At 35.3% G+C, this 20,964-nt stretch overlaps 1 protein-coding gene and 1 pseudogene across 1 annotated transcript in view; one reads left to right on the top strand and one right to left on the bottom strand.

Annotated features, from left to right (window-relative positions):
• The window catches only part of LRP1B (LDL receptor related protein 1B), a 1,866,249-nt gene that overhangs the window by 381,955 nt on the left and 1,463,330 nt on the right, over positions 1-20,964 (bottom strand). The window lies entirely within an intron of this gene.
• Positions 8,250-8,719, top strand: LOC102953230 (annotated as a pseudogene).

Here is a 20,964-nt window from a genome sequence, read left to right on the forward strand (position 1 = left end):
TTATTTTTGAGAGAGAGAGGCAGAGAGAGAGGGGGGGGGTTTGAGAGAGAGAGGCAGAGAGAAAGGGAGACACAGAGTTGGAAGCAGGTTCCAGGCTCTGAGCTGTTAGCATAGACCCCAACGTGGGACTCAAACTTACAAACCATGAGATCATGACCTGAGCCAAAGTCAGACGCTTAACCAACTGAGCCACCCAGATGCCCCTGTAATAATGCTCTTATACATAAAATTCTCTAAAGAAAGTTAAGGTAGCTGGAAATATCATTAATTATGTGTTCGATTAGAAATAATTACTGTAAAACAAACAACATTGTACATTATTTTTCTAATGAGTTCAGCTTAAGAAGCTAAAGTTCCTTGAAGTCTGGGAATTAATATATTAGCTATAAACACAGCCTACTTCTCTTCAGCATTCTAGACAAAAAGCATTTTATTCATTTGGTGGAAAAGACTCAACATGACTCTGATATTGCTTGCTGAAATCTAAAGCCACTTGGTTGAGAAAATAATCCAAGGAATGAACAGAACCAAAAGTCTTGTGGAAAAATAAGAACTCAACTTTGGATCTGGCTTACAAACAGCTTCTTTTATTTAATAATGGCTTTGGATTAAAAAGTGGAATTTTCCTCAGAAACAACTGTAAAGTTACAGAATTCCTATTAGAGAGGTAAAGTAGATATGAGAGTGACCAGAGATCATCTTAGGGACAGAATTGAAGCTAATTTGGTAGCCAGTGGCACCGAGGCTCTAAGAACAGATACAAAGAAATGATGTTCTGGAAAGAAAGTAGTGAGGGACATATTGCTGTTAAAGAGACGATGGATGAGTGTTCCAGCCTGAAATGAGTTCTTTAACTTTGTGGTTTATCTCCCACTGTTCTGTCAACATAAATGGTAATTTCAATAACTCTAAATCTCCTTCCAATGGCCCACATCAAGAGGAGGTCTTGGGAGTATGTAACTTCTGATTCTGGACTTGAATGTGTTTAGAGATTTTTCTTCAGAACTAATACAATTTTTCTTCAGAACTTTCCATACATAAAAAGATGATGTAAGCTGTTAAACATGCCAAGTTGCTTTCAAGCCATATCTTTAGTTCAAAAGCACTTCTGCTTCTGCATGAGGTTATTTTGGAATCCAAATCTTTTCCTCAATTTGTTTTCTATCATTTCAGTTCTCCTTCTCACTGGCAATTGAGTGCAGATCCAACAACAGGTGCCACTGCTGTAGACCTTCCTAGACACCAGCACCTGCTGCAGCCTCACAGAGAAGACAGACCTGGTTTTGCTTCCTCTTCTTCACCCTTTAGCTGCTGTTGGATGACCCGGTAGGGGTTTTATTAAAAGTGTAAATCCCAGCAACCCTTTGACACTGGGACCTTCTAAAAATCCAATTAAATATATCAATCTAAGATCCAGTAAAATTTGACCATACTGAAAGAGTGCTTACAAAAATCATCTAACACAAAACTTCTAATGTTAATCCTCAATTATTTATGATCAAAACATTAGCATGTGGGGGCACATAGGTGGCTTAGTTGGTTAAGTGTCCAACTTCAGCTCAGGTCATGATCTTGTGCTTGTGGGTTTGAGCCCCACATTAGGCTCTGTGTTAGTGGTACAGAGCCTGCTTGGGATTCATTCTCTCTCTCTCTTTTTTTCTCTCTCTCCCCCCTCCACTCTCTCTCTCTCTCTCTCCTTGCCCCCCACTTGTGCTCTTTTTCTCTCTCTCAAAATGAATAAACTGAAAAAAATTAAAAACTAAACATTAGCATTTGGCTTACTCTTCTGGACAAGAAGTCTTAAATGCAGCCACAGATACCTGCCTCATATGTGGAGTGATGTATTCAAACATGAGTTTATAATTTTAAAAGACTTCAAAAGAAGTTTCCTATACATTACAGTTACAATATCTCAGAGCTGATAGTGAATCTTCCTGAATGTCTCAAAGACAGTTTTATTTTCCTTTCACTTTGTTTGTAATTATATTGTGTGTCATGCTCTAATGTAAATACAACAGAATTCAGACTACAAAGTGAATCATATTAATTCTCTATAAAGCACTGTGATGTGCCTAGTGGTTATAAGCATGGGCTAGCATTTCTGGAGGGACATGCTCTAACTCACTTTACTGTCATGACCACTATGTAAGTAGGTGGAATTGTTATCTCCAATTTAAGGATGAGGAGCCATACACAGGTCAGGTAATTGAAGGGTAAGGCTGGGATTTAAACCCCATGAATGATGATTTAATGTGTGGTTATCTTCAATGGAGAGTGGCACCTGGTGAAGTATGAAAAGATGAAATTCTCTGATAAAATAATCATATATTAAAAAAATAATGTTTTTATTTTATTTTTGAGAGAAAGAGACAGAATGCGAGTAGGTTGGGGCAGAGAGAGAGGGAGACACAGAATCTGAAACAGGCTCCAGGCTCCGAGCTGTCAGTACAGAGCCTGACGCGGGGCTCGAACTCACGAGCTGTGAGATCATGACCTGAGCCAAAGCCGGATGCTCAACCATCTGAGCCACCCAGGCGCCCCTATATATGTCAAAGTATACTATATCTTTTGATTAGGTGTTTTGAATCTAAATATCTTCCCCAATAAGGAAAAATAAACTCTTAAGTTTTCTCCTGATCATTCCTTATTATTGTCCAAAACATCTTAGAGGAAAATATTATGAATTGCAACTTTAATAATTATTTACTAAAATAATCATTTTTGATCTTGTATCTTTTGGCCACGGTGGAACATTTTTGAGACACCACAGGATCCTAAGGAATCTTTCTCTAGAACTTCTGCTATAATACAAATACTAGGCTCACTGTTCATAAATAATTATGCTGGTTTAGTTAAATGGCACTAATAGCTCATGAGCCTCATTTTGATAAACAAATTTGAAAGAAAATGCTTTCTTATTTCAGTATTTGCACAGTGCTTACTGCATTCTTAAATTTATGCAGGGTGATACCCTGAGCTACAGTAATTCTAAAAAGTAGTATAGCAATTCTACTTTCCTTTTCTTTAGTCTAGAAAGCAGAATAATCTAAAACAAAGTCAAATGATTTCATACTTCCCCAAACCCTACAGAAGCTTCTAATTTTATTTAGAATAAACATAAAGCCCTTCCTATGATGGCAAGATCCAGGATGGTATGGCCTCCAGTAATCATTCTGACCTAATCAACTCTTACTTCCCCCTTGCTCTTTCCAGCTCTGTTGGTTTTCTTGCTTTATTTTGGTTTCTCAAGCATTCTTCGATCTCAGGGCCTTTGCACTTAAGGCCATCCCTCTTTCTTGAACACTCATTCCTCAGCTCTCCTCATACCCTGGAGACTTCTGCTCAGATGTTACATCCTTCAAGAATACTTCACTGACCACTATGTTTAAAATATTACCATTTACTCTGTATAGATCGTTCCTTTGTCCTGTGTCTTTTGCTTCAAAAAATTTGTAACAATTTGATGAACGTATTTAATTCAGTTTATTTTCTGTCTCCTGCACTATAATGTGAACTTCAATACAGCAGGAAGTTATACATTGCTTTACCGCCAGGTCCCATAAGAGAGAGACTGACACAATATAGAAATTTACTAAGTATCTGTTGTATGAATAAAATAATTAATGAAAAAAAATGTTCCACACATTTTCTAAACACTATCTTTTATTTTTGCTGACCAAGAATTATTAGCCACATGTTATGGATGGAACTTGTATTTGATGCTACTCTTTTTGTTAATGCAGTATATAAATATATAGTTATGCATTCACACTTGCCAAGACTGTTTTAATGTGACACTTTAAACCATTCAAGAGTCTTCAGTGTAAAACTTCACAGAAAAGACAAAATTACAATTTGTCATCTATGCTATCCACAAATTGCAGTGCTCAAGTGGATACTAAAACTCTGTAATCTAAGTAGCAAAGAGTTTTGCAGACGGCTGTTCTTTTTATGAAATTTAAATCTTGGAACAATGACTGATAGTAGAGAGGCAAATTAGCCTTCCCAAGATTTCATAAGTTCATCAAGGCTTTATTCTTAATAACCAATGGCAATTTAAAAAAAAGTTCTTAATGTGGCAGAAATCTAAAGACAGATTTTTTTTGAATAAAAAATGTTTTCCTTTTAGGTGTCTTTATGATTCCCTTTAAAAGAGAATAAAACTCTTTTAACATCTGGATGTCAAAGGATGAGCTAATCAGAATAAAACTTTCTAGTTTTCTAAGTAGCCATTAAACTCTATTAACTTCTATGGTAAATATCACAGCTGGACCTAGTGACATTATGGTGATTTTATTCTCTCTCTCAAAATATTTTAGGGATCACAAAAAATTATTTTTTTAATGTTTATTTTTATTTTTGAGAGAGACAGAGAATGAGCAGGTAGGGGCAGAGAGACAGGGAGACAGAGAGTCAGAAACAGGCTCCAGGCTGAGTTGTCAGCACAGAGCCCCGCTTGGGGCTTGAATTCACAAACCACGAGATGATGATCTGGACAGAAGTCAGATGCTTAATTGACTGAGCCACCCTGGCGCCCCCCACCCAATAAAAAATACTCTTAAAGTCTTAGCCCATGTCCTCTGTTTTACTAGACTAGAAGCTCTTGAGGGCGGGGAACTTCAGTGTCCTATTCTGCATTGAATTTCCAGCACAAGCATGGTGCCTATGTGAGGTTACACATAAAATATTATTATGTCTTTACTTCCTTGTAACTGACTTTCTCTCTGTCAAAGGCATACATATGACAACATGGATGGAGCCAAAGAGTATTACGCTAAGCAAAATAACTCAGAAAAGATAAATACCATATGCTTTCACTCATTTGTGGAATTTAAGAAACAAAACAGATGAACATATGGGCAAAAAAAGAAAGAAAGAGAGGCAAACCAGGAGACCGACTTTTAACTACAGAGAACAAACAGGGTTACTAGAGGGGAGATAGGCAAGGATGGGTTAAATAAGTGATGAGTTAATGAGGTCACTTGTTTTGATGAGCATTGTATGTAAGTGATAAGTCACTAAATTCTACACCTGAAACTGATACTGAACTGGATGTTAACTAGAATTTAAACAAAGGGGCGCCCGGGTGGCTCAGTCCATTAGGCATCTGACTTTGGCTCAGGTCATGATCTCAAGGTCCGTGAGTTCGAGCCCCGAGTTGGGCTCTGTGCTGACCGATCGGAGCCTCAAGCCTGCTTCGGATTCTGTGTCTCCCTCTCTCTGCCCCTCCCTTGTGCATGCTCTCTCTCTGTCTCAAAAATAAATAAACATTAAAAAGATTCAAGAAAAGAATTTAAATAAAAACTTGAAAAAATTCATGAGTAAATACTATTTTAATGCTTAGTTTTTACTTTTAAAAATAAACTTTGAAGTTTACATTTGAAATATTTCTAAAAGCCAAAACTAAGAAATTGGATAAACTACATTTTCTTGAAAAAAAAATCAAGAATCAAGAACAATGTAGCAAATTAACTTGATGTCAGAACATGAGATTTGAAAGATGACTGAAAATAAATAAATTAGCTAAACTCCCTAGATGATCTAATAAGTGTTATTGATTCTTGCAAAGGAGGTGAGTGACCTACACCTTCACAGAGGTTTCTGGAGCTGGAGATAAGGTCTGTCTATCTAGATGGACCAGAGAGTCCACATTGAGAATACCCTCCACCCACTTCCTTTGCCATTTCTTCTCGGTATCAAAAAGCCTTTTGAAAGCAGGGCTAACACCTATAGACCTTCCCTTGCCATCCGATGTTGCCTGTACTGAATCACTACTTCATCTGTTCAGCTGATCCTACTGACTGGCAACCAGGCATCATCCAGAGAAGTGGAATGTGTGCTCTGAGATTTTGGTGAATCTTATCTGAACTGCCCACATGGGCATCTAACTTCAATGTCCCATGATACTTCCAGGCCCTAAAGTAAAGAAAGACAGGGTCCTGGATGATCCTGTGGATTGTGGTAATGTGGAAGAGAAACCTGAATCTTCAGTACCTGGTAATATCAGAGAGCAAGAAAATCCACCACCAGTATATCTCACATGGAAAAGGAATTAAAAGTATTTCCTGAATATTTAGGGTATATCCTCTTTATGTGTCATATAGATATGTGTGTGTGTGTATGTATATATATATTTGTGTGTGTATATGTATGTATACATATGTATGAAGTAACTTTTTTATTTTATATTCCATCTTATAAAAATGTGGCTATGAGTGCTTGTGTTTTATGTTGACTAAATATGTACATACATAGTGTTATATATCTTAATTTAGCAGAAAGGAAAAATATATACATTCGGGATGTCCTACCTTTTCTCCATGCTGGCATTATATTAGATAATATTACAAACCTTTTCCTCTCTGAACATTTTTTCTTAAAATCTTGTGCCGTTAAGGTGGCCAAATCACAAAAGTTGCTCTCTGGCTTTACTTCATTGTTCATATTCTCCCATCGATTAAAAAAAGATATACAGACCACCTCTTCTTCATAAGGCACTAAGAAAGATGTGGAAGAAATCCTGCTTTGAAGAACAGAATAAACATGTTGTATAAAAGTCATTTTATTATTATAATGTATGTTGCTTAAATGACAGAAAAAGAATGTAATCTGATTGCTGGCAGTTCCTACATTATTTATATGACTGCTATTAAAATGTGAATTTAAAAAACACAATGGCAAGCTAATGTGAACAAAGGTAACCTAGTGAGGCCTTAGAAACCCTCCTGCTTGGTTAAAGTGAAAAAGAAAACAATGTGCTTCTCTTTTGCAAAAAATACAGTAATCCCGGTGTCTCATCTTCTCACAGAGAAATTTATCAAAATCACACAATTTTGCTACCTACTTATTAATGAATATACATGATCATAGTTTCAATGTGCAATGTTCACAGATACTGTGCACATTAGGACATAATACATTGTGTGTTCCATTGTGTGTTCTGAGGTTCCATGACCTCAGAGAGATTGTGAATCATATTAGTCAACAGTTTTATCTAGTATGTCAAGAGAAAGGGAGAAAGGTTAAGAGGTGGGAGGTGGTAGATGTAAGTCCAAAATAATGTTGTGTACTTTGTAGACATTTTTCATATAGCTGGTATTTACTAAAGTACATTGGATCTCGGACTTCTCAGAATTTTCAGTTCCTCCGGTAACATTTGTAAATTCATTTTGCAGCTTTGCTCCTTTTCTCTCTGCATGCTGATACCCCAGCTGTTTGCTCTTCTGCTATTACTTATTTCAAAAGCATCTGAGCTTAAAATGATATAACTGGTCACAAAACTGAGTGCCAGGGCACTAATGTTCACCCTCAGTTACATAAGCGGCCAATAACCCACATTCCCATGAGAGGATATTGATCGTATATGAAGGTGTAAGAGTCCTGTCATTTTTACTCATATCTTCCCATATTAGGCAGATTAAATCATTACTATAAAATTATTAAAATAAAAGCCATTATTATGGCTTTGTGCTAACTTTTTATTTTCAAAAGGCCACATAAGAGCATTAGTCATTTCATTTTGATCAAACACAGGGCTGCACTGTACAAACTGCTCTGATCTAGTATATGACCCCATGTCCTTTGCCACAATGAATTAGGTGTTTGAATGTTTATAGAGATTCTAAAGCAGCCACTCAAGATAAGTATTCATTGTTTGTCCTTTGTTTTCTAATCTAATTATAAACTTCGTTGGTTTTAAAAAACCACTGAAATATTTAAGAACTGCTTCCTATCTAAGGTGTTAAACATAAAATCTTCCTCATAATTACCTCCTGGATTTCCACTTTTGCTGCACATTTATTTCTAACAAAAACGTTATTTGGGATCATTGTGACCTCTCTATTGATCTACTTACTATTTTCTCTTTAGGTCAATTCAATTTTGATTTCATTTCTAACCAAATAGAAACCAAAGCAAATTATTTCCAGAATGCTTTTGTTAGCAACCTAGAAATCTTTCTCTCTACTTTCTATTTCATTTGCCTATGTCTAATCATAGGACCAGATTATTGGATTCAGCAGGACTGAATATTACTTCTGGAGAAAAGCATACACTCACATACACTGGCTCCCTATAAATCCATACCTGGATTTAATAATTGTGCATAAGCTTAGAGACATGGAGACAATTTGCTTTCAAGTTCTAGTTGTAATCTTGAGATATATGACTTGATATAGAACTTAGTATAGGCCTTGCAGACACTGCCGCTTGGGTGCTACACCCACCACCCCACCATAGTCACCTCCACCATGTTTTTCAGTATCTCTGTGGACAGCGAGCCCTTGGGCCGTGTCTCTTTCCAGCTGTTTGCTGACAAAGTTCCAAAGATAGCAAGAACTTTTGTGCTCTGAGCAGGAGGGAGAAAGGATTTGGTTATAAAGATCCCTGCTTTTACAGGATTATTCTGCAATTATGTGCCAGAGTGACTTCACATGCCATAATGGCACTGGTGGCAAGTCCATCTATGAGGAGAAATTTGATAAGAATTTCATCTTGAAACAGATGGATCCTGGCATCTTGTCCATAGCAAATTTTGGACCCAAAACAAATGGTTCCCAGTTTTTCATCTGCACTGCCAAGATTAAGTGATTGGATGAAAAACATGTGGTCTTTGGTAAGGTGAAAGAGGCATGAATATTGTGGAAGCCATGGAATGCTTTGGGTCCAGGAAGTCAAGACCACGAAGAAGATCACCATTGCTGACTGTGGACAAATCTAATAAATTTGACTTGTGTTTTATCTTACCTACCAGACCATTCCTTCTGTAGCTCAGGAGAGCACCTCTTCACCCCCATCTACTTGAAATATCCTATAATCTTTGTGTTCTTGATGCAGTTCTATGGGTTCCATATTTTCCTTACTCCTCTCCAAGTCCAGCTGGATTGCAGATTTAAATTTATGAAATAAACTTATGAAAATGAAAACAAAATAACAACGAAAGAACTTAGTTACTAACCTGCAAAATTGGAAATTATATCTGTCTCTTGGAGATGCAAAAAAAATAATTGAAAAATCTGTGATGGAGGCATAAATTCATTCTTCTCATATCAGATTCAATCCAGGAAATGCATTTTTGGTGAATGTTTAAAAACTGTTTAACATTAATTCATGACCCCGCCCCCAGCACAAAAATTCACTCCAAATCCAGAAGTCATAGTTGTTTGTTCCAAAAATTCCCACAGAACTGAACTTGATCTTTCCTTCAAGCCCATAGCTATCAAGAATCCCCTAACAGAAATATCCAGGAAGGAATGGAAGCATGGTCACATCTCTTCTCTACCTGGGTGATACTTGCAATATAATCATACCTACTTACTTTATATGGTGTTCAAGATTCATAATTCCACCTACCAAACAGACTAACAGAGAAAATGTCAGCTCTTTATATTTAAAGCTAGCTTTCATGTGTTATTTTTTCTCTCTCTCTCTCTTTTTAATAGCATTCCTCTGTTTATTGCAGCATTATTTACAATAGTCAAGATTTGGAAACAGACCAAGTGTCCATCAACAGATGAATGGATAAAGAAGATGTGAAGGGCACCTGGGTGGCTCAGTCAGCTAAACATTAAACTCTTGATTTCAGCTCAGGTCATGATCTCACGGTTGTAAGATGGAGTTATGCATTGTTTCATTTCCCAGGATAAATCTTGCTAGTTCCCACAGGACAAGATTTTGAGACCATGCCAATAATCATTCCTACTCTGAAAGCACTTGGGTCTGTGAACATCCTTTAAGAACATGATGGATGAATCTGACACCAACATGCTTAAAAGCTGAGTATGGAAATCACATTTTTCATTGTTTAACAATGTGTTTCTGTTGGTACATCACGTAAATACATAATTTTAGTTTAGCAGATGGAGAAACTGAGGGCAGAGAGGCAAATAACTTTTTTGAGAGTACACAAGTGGCAAAACCTAGATTCAGAGTCAGATCTGTTGTTGCCAAAGCCCATGTACTTTTTTATACCCATCTATCTCCTCTCTTCCAGGCCCTATTCATCAATAAATACTATTCACATACAGAGATAGTATTTTTTAATATTAACAAAACATAAACTTCATTATTTTTAATGTGAAACACAAAGTAACTATTTGTATTTTATAATTTACTTTGCTTAATTTTCTATGTTGTTTTTGTTTGAAATAAAATTAAAATTTTCAACACTATTCCTGGATATATATACACACATATATGTAAATGTGCATGAGCAAACACACACATGCACACACACACACACACAATATGTGTATGTATAAATGTGTGCGAAAGACATGTGCATGATGCATGGATGGATGTGAAAGATGTATGCATGTGTGTGTGTGTGTGTGTGTGTGTGTGTGTTTGAGGTATACAGACATACCTACACATACATATGTATCTGTCAATATACAAATATACACAAATATATACACATTGAATCACTACTTTCTTGGTATTTCTTGATATCTTCTAGATAAATAGAGGTATTCAGTCAGTTTTCTGCTCTGGATAAATGAAACCTGATACTTTGAATACTAATGGAAAAATGTGTTATAATTAACTGAAATAATTTTCTAATTTTTCTTTGCATTTAAAAGAAGTGAAAATTCTGAGATTATAAATCAAAACATGTTACATTCATTAACAGCCTGCAAAGTTATTTTTAAAATTCTGCCTGTAAGTGCTTTCTTTAAAAAGGTTCTAAAATCTAAATGTCTAAATATGCTAAATATTTTAGAGAAATACATTTTTCAAAACTATATTCATATAAGTTTATATGACCAATGACACAATATCTTTCTGAGTGAATAACTGAATAATTTCAAAATAATATAAAGTAATAGCAGTTCTCAATGTCAAAATATAGCAAAAGATATATATTTAAAAGAAAAATATTTAAAATAAATTCCAGATGTTATCTCTTATATATTAAATATCTAAATATTCTGACTGAAGTTTTAGATCCTTAAAAATCAGTATTTAAAGAAATAATTATGAAGAAAAAGCTTAAATGACATTTATTAAATTTCAGTTATTATTTTTCTATTAATTTTCTAATGATTTAAAAATGAAAAGAATGGGCCCATTAATTAAGATAAATACTATTTTGATTACAGATTTCAGTAAAATAGAAGATTATAGGGATATGGTTCCTTTCCATTTCCAACTACTATCTACCAACTATCAGAACAGCAGTAATAGACCTTAGTTTCAAGAGAAGAAAAGTTAGACACAAAGAAATCTTTATATCAGTAAAAAAAAAAAAAATTAAGATATAATGTTTAGTTACCAATGGTAAACTAAACAGAAATTTTAAAAAACATTTTGAGAGACTGTAATTTTAGGTATCTCTATGGACGATTCCATCTACAGTTTTCATGAATTCATAAAGAGCTAATACACACACTACACGCACGCAAAAACACTCACATATACACACAAACATTCAGTTTCCACTAGAACTTTTCATACTCTTTATATCTTATACTGTCAGTGAGCCATAGGGCTGCACTTCAAATTCTCCTCTTTTTTCCATACATTTTTTAACATATATATTAGAGCCTCCCATTTGTTCATTTATGCAGCAAATATTTATTGTCTAGTATACCTGATGAGCTGGCACGTAATTTATCATCCAAACTAAGACACTTATGAGAGTGTCAGAAGGTGTTGTTAACAATCATGTCAGGTCAGCAGGCACAAAACAGAACAGACTTGGGCAACAGGGGAGTATGGGAATTCAGTCTATATGTCTGCTGGGCACAAATCAGCTGTGGTCCCTGTTCTCATCAACCATATAGTCTAGTGGACAAGTTATATCCAAATCAGAAAATAAATTTTAAAAAAATTACACATTGTGCCAAGTGTCAAGAAAACAGTTATGGTGCTGAGTTGTGGCATATTGGTGAAGAATGTGAGGAACTGGGTTGTTCAGACCATTCTCTAGAAGTAATGTTTAAACAGAGAAATGAAGGATAAGAAAAATATTGACAAGGGAAAACAGGGTGGGGTAGGAAAAGATCCTCCCAGGCAGAGGAAATCGTACATGACAAATCTAAGGTAGAAAACTTGAAGAACTAAAAGACCAGTTAGACTTAAGTCTCAAGAATCACACAGGAACGATCTTAAATCCCATGGAACAGATTTTGCAAGGTCTTTAAACATATAGCAAGAAGTGTGAATTTTGATTTAATGCAATCTAGTGCTTTTAAGCAGAGAAGTGAAACAATCCTATTCTTAAAGCATATTACTCTGGAGGTTCTATGGAACACAATTTACAGAGTTATGGACAGAAGTTGGAGACTGTCTACAGTTGTAACCAGAATGGCATTTGCGATGGTGAGCAAGACAAGGACACTGGCAATGGGGATGGGGAAAAATGGACTGACCCAAGATATATTTTAGAGGTAGAACTGATCAGATAATATCTCTAGAACTGTGACCTTCAACACACTTTCTAAATGCTGGCCAAACTTTGAACTGTCACTTAAATATTTTCAGCATAGATAATTCTAGGCCCATTAAATTGAACAAATCCAACACTGAAGTCAAGATAATGTTCTCAAAGCTTTGTCTTCATCTGGTATTCCCTATATCAATTGTGACTTCCCCACTAATTCAAGGTGGAAACCAGAGTTACATACAAACATCTCCTCCCTTCTCTTCACTTGCCACATTCAAATGATTATCAACTCCTGTCAATTTTATTCTCCAAATCTCTGAAATGCAGCCTTCGCCCCATTCTTTACCCTTAGCGCTAATATCTTTTATGTGGGTAGCATCAATTATATCCCACCAATACCACTTTCAAGGAAAGAAATATTGAAGTTTCTTGAACCTCACATTCTCTCCAGTCTTCATGCTACTAATGGAACAGCTGGGGCAAATTCTAAGGTTGTGAGATTCAGACAATGTAATTTCTTTCTTTCAGGAGCTCAGGAATTTGATCTTTGTTGAAGAATAAGAGTCCACTGCAAGAGAAATTTGCTTCTTTGATTTTTTTTGTGGTATGAAACATATTAATGTCATAATATTTGGCTTAAAACCAAATAGTTTTAGGGGTGCCTGGATGGCTCAGTCAGTTAAGCATCCGACTTTGGCTTAGGTCATGATTTTGTTGTTCGTGGGTTTGAGCCCCACGTAGGGCTCTATGCTGACAGCTCAGAGCCTGGAGCCTTCTTTGGATTCTGTGTCTCCCTCTCTCTGCTCCTCTCCTGTTCATGCTCTTTCTCTCCATGTCTCTCAAAAATCAATAAATGTTAAAAAAAATATTTAAAAAAAACAGTAGGTTGAATGCTTGCTATACTAGTATCAGAATCATATTGGATCCTCTTCTCCAGATCCTCTGGGTCTACTAAACCATAAGATTTAGGGCTCATCAAGAAAGAAAGTTACAAAAGCTATATGTGCTTAGGTGACATTCAGCATTACATTTCTTTTATTCCTTTAAGCCAATGGACTATCATCTGGATGGGTAAGACCTTGGCAGCAAAAGTAGAAGTATATTTGTGTTAACGTGTTTATACAATATTTTGGTAGAAAAATAAACAAACATCAGGACAGATCATTCAACATATTCCATAGATTTTCATGAAGTTTTTGTAAGTGAAGCCCATTTTTGTTTTACATTTGTAAATAAACTACTCCTTTAATGTTACTCTCTTTTGAGAAACATGTACTTTTAGATTCTTGTTCTGTTCTCATAAAGAGAGATATATTATATTAAAAAAAATAACTTTATAGGAGAAGCCATTTTCCTTGGGGCAGATATTAATTCTCAACATGCTATTCTATTGGCAAACGAAATCCTTTTTTTTTTAAATTTCTGGATACTATGCATTTTCTATGTTTTCTAATATAAAAGGCAGAGATTTATCAGAAACTTCAGAAGAAGAGGTAAAGGAAATTCATCTGACACTAAGAGAGAAGGAGTTTAGGTAAATAATTTTAAAGACCAGCCTCATAGCATTAAAATTTAGAGGCAATAAAACTAGAGCATTTCATTAAAAGAATATATTCCATAGGTCTAACCAGGACTACGGATATCATGGAAAGGGACTGTACCATTTGACTGAAGGTACATAGAAGATTGGGGAACTTGATTTAAATGGTACCTGAGGTAAATCTCTGATTCAGCATCTCCCACTGAAATGGCTTGGAAAAAACTCGGAAGAAATACAAGTTAAAAATTTGCACCACCACTAAATTCTAGTAATGTTGGAAACCTTGCTCCCAACATTAAGGAGAGAAATCCTGTAATTACAAGGCCAACGGGTTCGGACTAAGAAACATATGTAGTAACAGGAATGTTTAGGCAGGGAAAATAAATATATCAAAGTAGAAATTAATGTGTATTGTTTTTACAACCTCATTATCTATTCCATAGTTCAGAAACAGTAGGTCCATACGAAAGCAAACCAAGTGATCATATATTACTGTATAAATGTTACTTCTTTAAGAGTATCTTAATTCGCTTTAGCTAACTATGGTCTTTAATATTTATTTTTCTTCAACTATTCCAGGAAGCAACTGAACAATATGGCAGTACAGCTAGGAAATGAAAGCTGGCAGAAGTCATTTTACCTGTGGCGATGCAGTTCCCCAAATGGCAAATGTGGTGGAGGGAAGGATGAAAGAAGAGGACTGTAGTATTTGATATATTCCACAAAGCTAAGATGTCATAGATGCAGGTATTTTGATCAGAAGAAAATACCACATTATCTAGAACATGTAGATGAAACACTGGTAGACAATGAAAATCAGGTTAGGAGACATGTATCATTCTGCCTTTGAGTTGAAGGTTTAAGAAGGTCATCTGAGTAGAATCAAAGGTAAAACATACAAGCTGATTATTATCTAACAGTAAGTTTGCCTTCTAAAGGAGAAAAACAATTGAAAGGGATTCCTGGCTGGCTCAGTCAGTAGAGCTCAAGTAGAGTCAGTCAAGTAGACTCTTGATTTCAGGGTCAAGCCCCACATTTGGTGTAGAAAAAAAAACAACAACAAAAAACTACACACACACACACACACACACACACACACACACACACAGAAAAACAATTGAAAATAGAAATAGAAAACATTATATTAATTATAATACCTTCAGAAAAAGGGAAAATGAATTTCATCTGAAGGCTTAGGAAATAATATGCTTCTGAGTATAGGTACTAACAGAAGAACATATTAGAAAATTACCTGATATCTAAAGTTTATAGAAGGTACAAATGAATTAAATTTAAAAGGCATTATGAAGGAGGAGCAGAAAGGCAAGAAGAAGAAGAAGAAGAAGAAGAAGAAGAAGAAGAAGAAGAAGGAGGAGGAGGAGGAGGAGGAGGAGGAGGAGGAGGAGGAGGAGGAGGAAGCTAATAAAAATCAAGGGACTGAGATATAAAGGAAAATATTTGGGATAAGGAGAGATTATAGGAAATCCAATAAGGCAAAATAAAATTGAAATTACAATTGACATAAAGAACATAAATACCACTTTCAACACTGAACTACTGATGAGTAAATTTATGTATGTGAAGATGTGTAAGTGCCATTTAAAATAATTGATTCTAGGGGTGTCTAGCTGGTTCAGTCAGTTGAGTGACCGACTTTGGCTCAGGTCATGATCTCATAGTCCGTAGGTTCCAGGCCCATAGTGGGCTCTGTGCTGACAGCACAGAGCCTGGAGCCTGCTTCAAATTCTGTCTCCCTTTCCCTTTGTCTCTCTCTCTCTCTTTCTCTCTCTCTCTCTTTCTGTCTCTCTCTTTCTTTCAAAAATAAACATTAAGATAATTGATTCTAAAATTTTACTTATAGAGAAATGCGTTGTGTGGCATTAACTTCCATTACAAATCATGGATACACCACTATTTTTATTAATGGAACCCTCTGCGATAGTTTTGAATTTTAATGATTTGCTATTATAGTTACATATAATCGATACTAAATGACAATTCTGCCATTACACTACTAAAATTAAGCACTGTATTAATATCTGGAAATTTGTGCTGCAAAGTCAGCATTCAATAGTTGGTTAATTCTGAAGTAACTGTAAATAGAAGCATGAACTAGGTAGCAATTTTCACAATAAATATGAAAGTCAATGTTTAACAAAATAAAAATGAGTTTTTATATAGAATTGATACTTTATGCATAAGCATAAATGGCTAAATATGTGCATGTATCATGTTAGGATAAACTTGGAAATATAGAGCTAGTAGTATGTTAGTTGTAAATGAATAAGCAGAAACAAAAATCTGCAAAGTTTTCCAGTTAAATATGACTACAATGTTTATCATCACACCCTTCCAAAACTCTACATTAATGAAAGTCAAGATGTAAAAACACACACATTTTAAAAATGGAATTATAGCAGAGATGTCAACAACATTTGAAGTTGGAATTCTGACATTCTAGTAATAAATAACTCTTCAGACTTGAGAAGATGAATGCTAAGTATCTATAATTTTTTGCCACTGCATAATTCTGGAAGAGCCCAGGAATTAGAGGTGGCAGGTATGACTGATGACAGGGTTGGATGGGTCTGAAAAACAGAAGGTTGGCTGAAAGTCTGATTTTTTAAAAGATGTTTATTTAATTATTTTGAGAGAGAGTGCAAACATGCTCAAGCTGGGGAGGAGCCAAGAAAAAAGGAAAGAGAGAATCCCAAGCAGGTCTCAAGCTCAGTGTGGAGCCTGATGCGGGCTTGATCTCAAGACCATGAGATCATGACCTGAGCTGAAATCAGGAGTCGGACACTTAACCAACTGAACCACCCAGGTGCATCAGTTGAAAGTCTGAGATAAAATAAGGCAGTCAGAGAAAGACACATATCAGATGTTTTCACTCATATGTGGAACTTGAGAAACAGAAGACCATGGGGAATGAGAAGGGGAAAAAATAGTTACAGAGATGGAGGGAGGCAAACCATAAGAGACTCTTAAACACAGAGAACAAACTGAGGGTTGATGGGGGTAGGGGATGGGTGATGGGCACTGAGTAGTGCACTTATTGGGATGAGCACTGGGTGTTGTATGTAAACAATGAATCACAGGAATCTACCCCTAAAACCAAGATCACACTGTATACACTGTATGTTAGCCAATTTGACAATAAATTATATGGAAAAAAAGAAAAAAATACCTGAGGATGAGAGGAGGAAGGACTTGTTTGAGAACTGGCAAATGTCACCATCAAATTGTGCCTCACTTGGAAGCCTTTGTTATGCAGCCAACCTATGGGGCTTGTCCTTCTCTAAACTTCTGCACATATACTTCACGCTGCCAATCATCTTTTCATGGTAGGAGAGGGAACTTTTCAGCCTGCTCTGCAGATAAAGATATATCCCAACAGGATCTGAGCACAAGAGCCAAACATTTGATCCAAGGAGCAGATGGTGGAACCCCAGATTACGGCACAAAGAAAAGATGCTCAAGAATAGGTCTACTGACCAGGAAGCGAGCCAGAAGAAGGAGCATGTCCAGAGTAGGTAGGGGTGGTCCTAGACGTGGGTAGCTGGAGTGCATGTACATGGGTCTCCTTTCATATTCACTGTCTAGGGCACATAGACAGTGGGGTCCCAACGAATGAGTGAATGAACAAATAAATGAACATATAGCACAAAATAGGCTTTCATGTATGTTATAGTATATTTTTACATGTAATGTGGACCAATACGACGTGCAGCCATTTGAGCAACCTGTACTTCTCACTTGCTGCTTTCTGGTGAAGTTGTCAACAATCCACACACATTGTTGAATGTCTAAGAAAACAATTTGTTTGCATTCTGATGCTGTAAAATATTGTTTGGATTTAAATGGCAGGGACAAAAACAAGAAGAAGAAGCCTTTACATATGGTGACAGAAAATGAGGGGTATACTGTGGAGAAGCTGACCCACAGAAAACCCGAATTTTTAAACACCAAAGTTAAGGGTGAACACCCCAAAAGAATAGGGGAATTAAGGAAAAGCCAGCATCGTGAGCAGAGCTATCCCACTATGACCATCAATGGACAGGTAAGTAACACCATATATTTGAAGAAGAGTTCCAACATAAAAGGCCCAGACAAAAAGAATAATACATTAAAAAGGAAGATGGAGAAAACAGAGCATACAAGAAAAGAATATATAATTATAAAACAAAATACTAAGGAATATCCCATTATAGCTTAGAAAATTTTTAATATGGTAACAAAAAACTTACAAATCAATAAAAAAGTTGGAAGATAAATTTGAGGATATCTCCTAGACTATAACATAATAAAGCAAAGATAGAAAGTAGGCAGTATGCAGAAATGTGAAGTTGCAAAAGTTTACTTCCTTGAATATTTTGGGGGAAGCTAGAGAGAGGACATAAACATATCTGTTAAGAGAATAATATAGTGCAATAATGATGGATACCATAAGCAAAGGAGAGAAAAAAGTGAAAATTACTAAATCCATGGAGACTAGGAAGTTCTTTAAGAAAAGATAACCATAATATATTACTGGGTTTAACCATCATTAAATTTATATGGTAATAATTATAATATAAAGAGTAATGATGAAATTAAATATAATTGTAATATATCCATAATGGATATATGTATCCATTACATACAGGTAATGGATACATATGTATCCTGTACATACAGGAAATATGTATTAGGCTGGGAAGTCTACAGACTATGTATGAAATCCTTGTTCTTTTTGTTCATGTATGGAAGTGAGAAATAATATATGATATTGAATTATAAGAGAAGTATTACATGTTTTTTATATACACACATATATACATACATATGCATGTGCATATATGAATATAGTGTGTATATATGTATACATATGGGGAGGACCAAGAAAAGTAACAAGAAATAGCTAAAGGAGTTTCAATTAACTGTGTTTGGGAAATGGTAATGAGACTGCAAAACAATGAACAGTTGATTGCTATTTTATAGAATTTATAGAAATATTTGATTTTAAAACTATTAACACAATAAAACTTTGATAAAAATAAAAGTGAAATTTCAAAATAATGCTTAAAAGAAATAAACCAAAATGTCACAGGTAGGTATATCTACGTGGTTAGATTATGAGTGGTTTTAATTTTCTTCATTATACTTATTTGCATTATGAAACTTTTCTTCAATGAACCTATATTACCATTATAAGCAGATTAAAAAGATTGAGGAAAAAAACAAGCAAAAGCAACAATTGTGATTAAAAATATATTATTTTAAACAAATTATAACATTAAAGAAGATAAATAATTTCTGAAAATAAATATCTTGATATTTAATATATTTTATGATAATTAATATGTATGTAAAGGAATGTAGGCCTTGCTCTTTATCAGATATTTAAAGACTGCTAACACTTAAACCTTGAAGATTAGACAATTTTAATAAATGAATTTGACATCTTGTTAAAAAAGAAACTGTTCCATTATATTTTTCTGTATACTTCTTTAAAATTCTGAATATTAGTCTCACTTCATCAGTGTGAAGAATTTTCCTCTAAGTGAGAACAGATGGTTTTTATTACTAATTCAGAAGATTTTTCCCCCCAATAACATAGACTGACGTTATAAATGGGATTTCCCAGACTTGCTTCATTTTGGGCCATATGTTTAAGAGAAATTATGCTTACTCATAAGAGACAAGAAGGAACGCTAAGCAAAAATGGGTTTGACATCTGAAACGTATTGCAAAGGGTCTTTTACTATCATAAAGAAACATCTGCTCTGTGTTGTTCACACAACTTGTACTAGATTGTCATGTGAAATACTACTGCCAGGGCATTGCTTTTTCCCCACACATCAATAAGTAGAATCGTTACTGTTAAATGATATCATTAAAGAAATTCTACCCAGTGCTTCCTAAATGGGCAGAGTTGTCCCCTGATGACACAAAAGAAATTTTTATGGGTGCTTAAATACAATTAGATTACATACATAAGGTATCTCATAGCTCTGTATATTTTCAGCCTGTCTTGAATTATGCTCAAAATGTAGATGCTCAATAAATGATTGATCTTATATTTAAGGAAACAATTAAGAACTTTTTTTTAAGTTTATTTATTTTGAGAGACACAGAGACAACATGAGTGGGGGAGGGGCAGAGAGAACGGAAACAGTATCCCAAGCAGACTTCACACTGTGAGCCTGATGCAGGGCTCGAACCCATGAAACCATGATATCATGACCTGAGCAGAAACCAAAAGTCAGACGCTTAAACGACTGTGCCACCCAGGCACCCCAAGAATTTCTTAATTCATCAATGAAATAAGGTTAGGTTATTTTTTAAATGGTCTAAAAATATAGTGGTTTGAAAATTCTATATTTATTAAGCTTGGTGATAATCATCTGTTGTATCTTCTATATTTCTGGTAAATGAATTACCTTTTAAAAAATTTTTTTTAACGTTTATTTATTTTTGAGACAGAGAGAGACAGAGCATGAACAGGGGAGGGTCAGAGAGAGGGAGACACAGAATCTGAAACAGGCTCCGGGCTCTGAGCTGTCAGCACAGAGCCCGACGCGGGGCTCGAACTCACAGACCTAGAGATCATGACCTGAGCCGAAGTCGACCGCTTAACCGACTGAGCCACCCAGGCGCCCCTGGTAAATGAATTATCTTAATTGAATAATTTTCTAGGTTCTTATAATTGTCAGGGATACAACATCTCAAAACACCTCAAGCCAGATTTTTTAAATGTCCATAGTAAATCTGTGTCTTTTGTACAATGAAACTACTTCACTAATGTTGCCAGCAATCATCTTATCTTCATATAACTACTGGATCTTTTGATGGGATCTTCCTATTTCGGGCATTATATTTACTTTCTATAAACTGTGTATAAAATAAATCACTTTCCTAACATTGGAGGAGGATGGTTTCTATCATTTAGTCTTTGACATAGTTGTAATGGACCTCTTACAACCCTAAATTTATCTAAGTAGGGAAAACACAAAAGGCTTGTTATCCTTAGTAATTTATCTATTCAAATACTTCATCT

The sequence above is a fragment of the Panthera tigris genome, chromosome C1 (assembly GCF_018350195.1).
Source record: "Panthera tigris isolate Pti1 chromosome C1, P.tigris_Pti1_mat1.1, whole genome shotgun sequence".
NCBI lineage: Eukaryota > Metazoa > Chordata > Mammalia > Carnivora > Felidae > Panthera > Panthera tigris.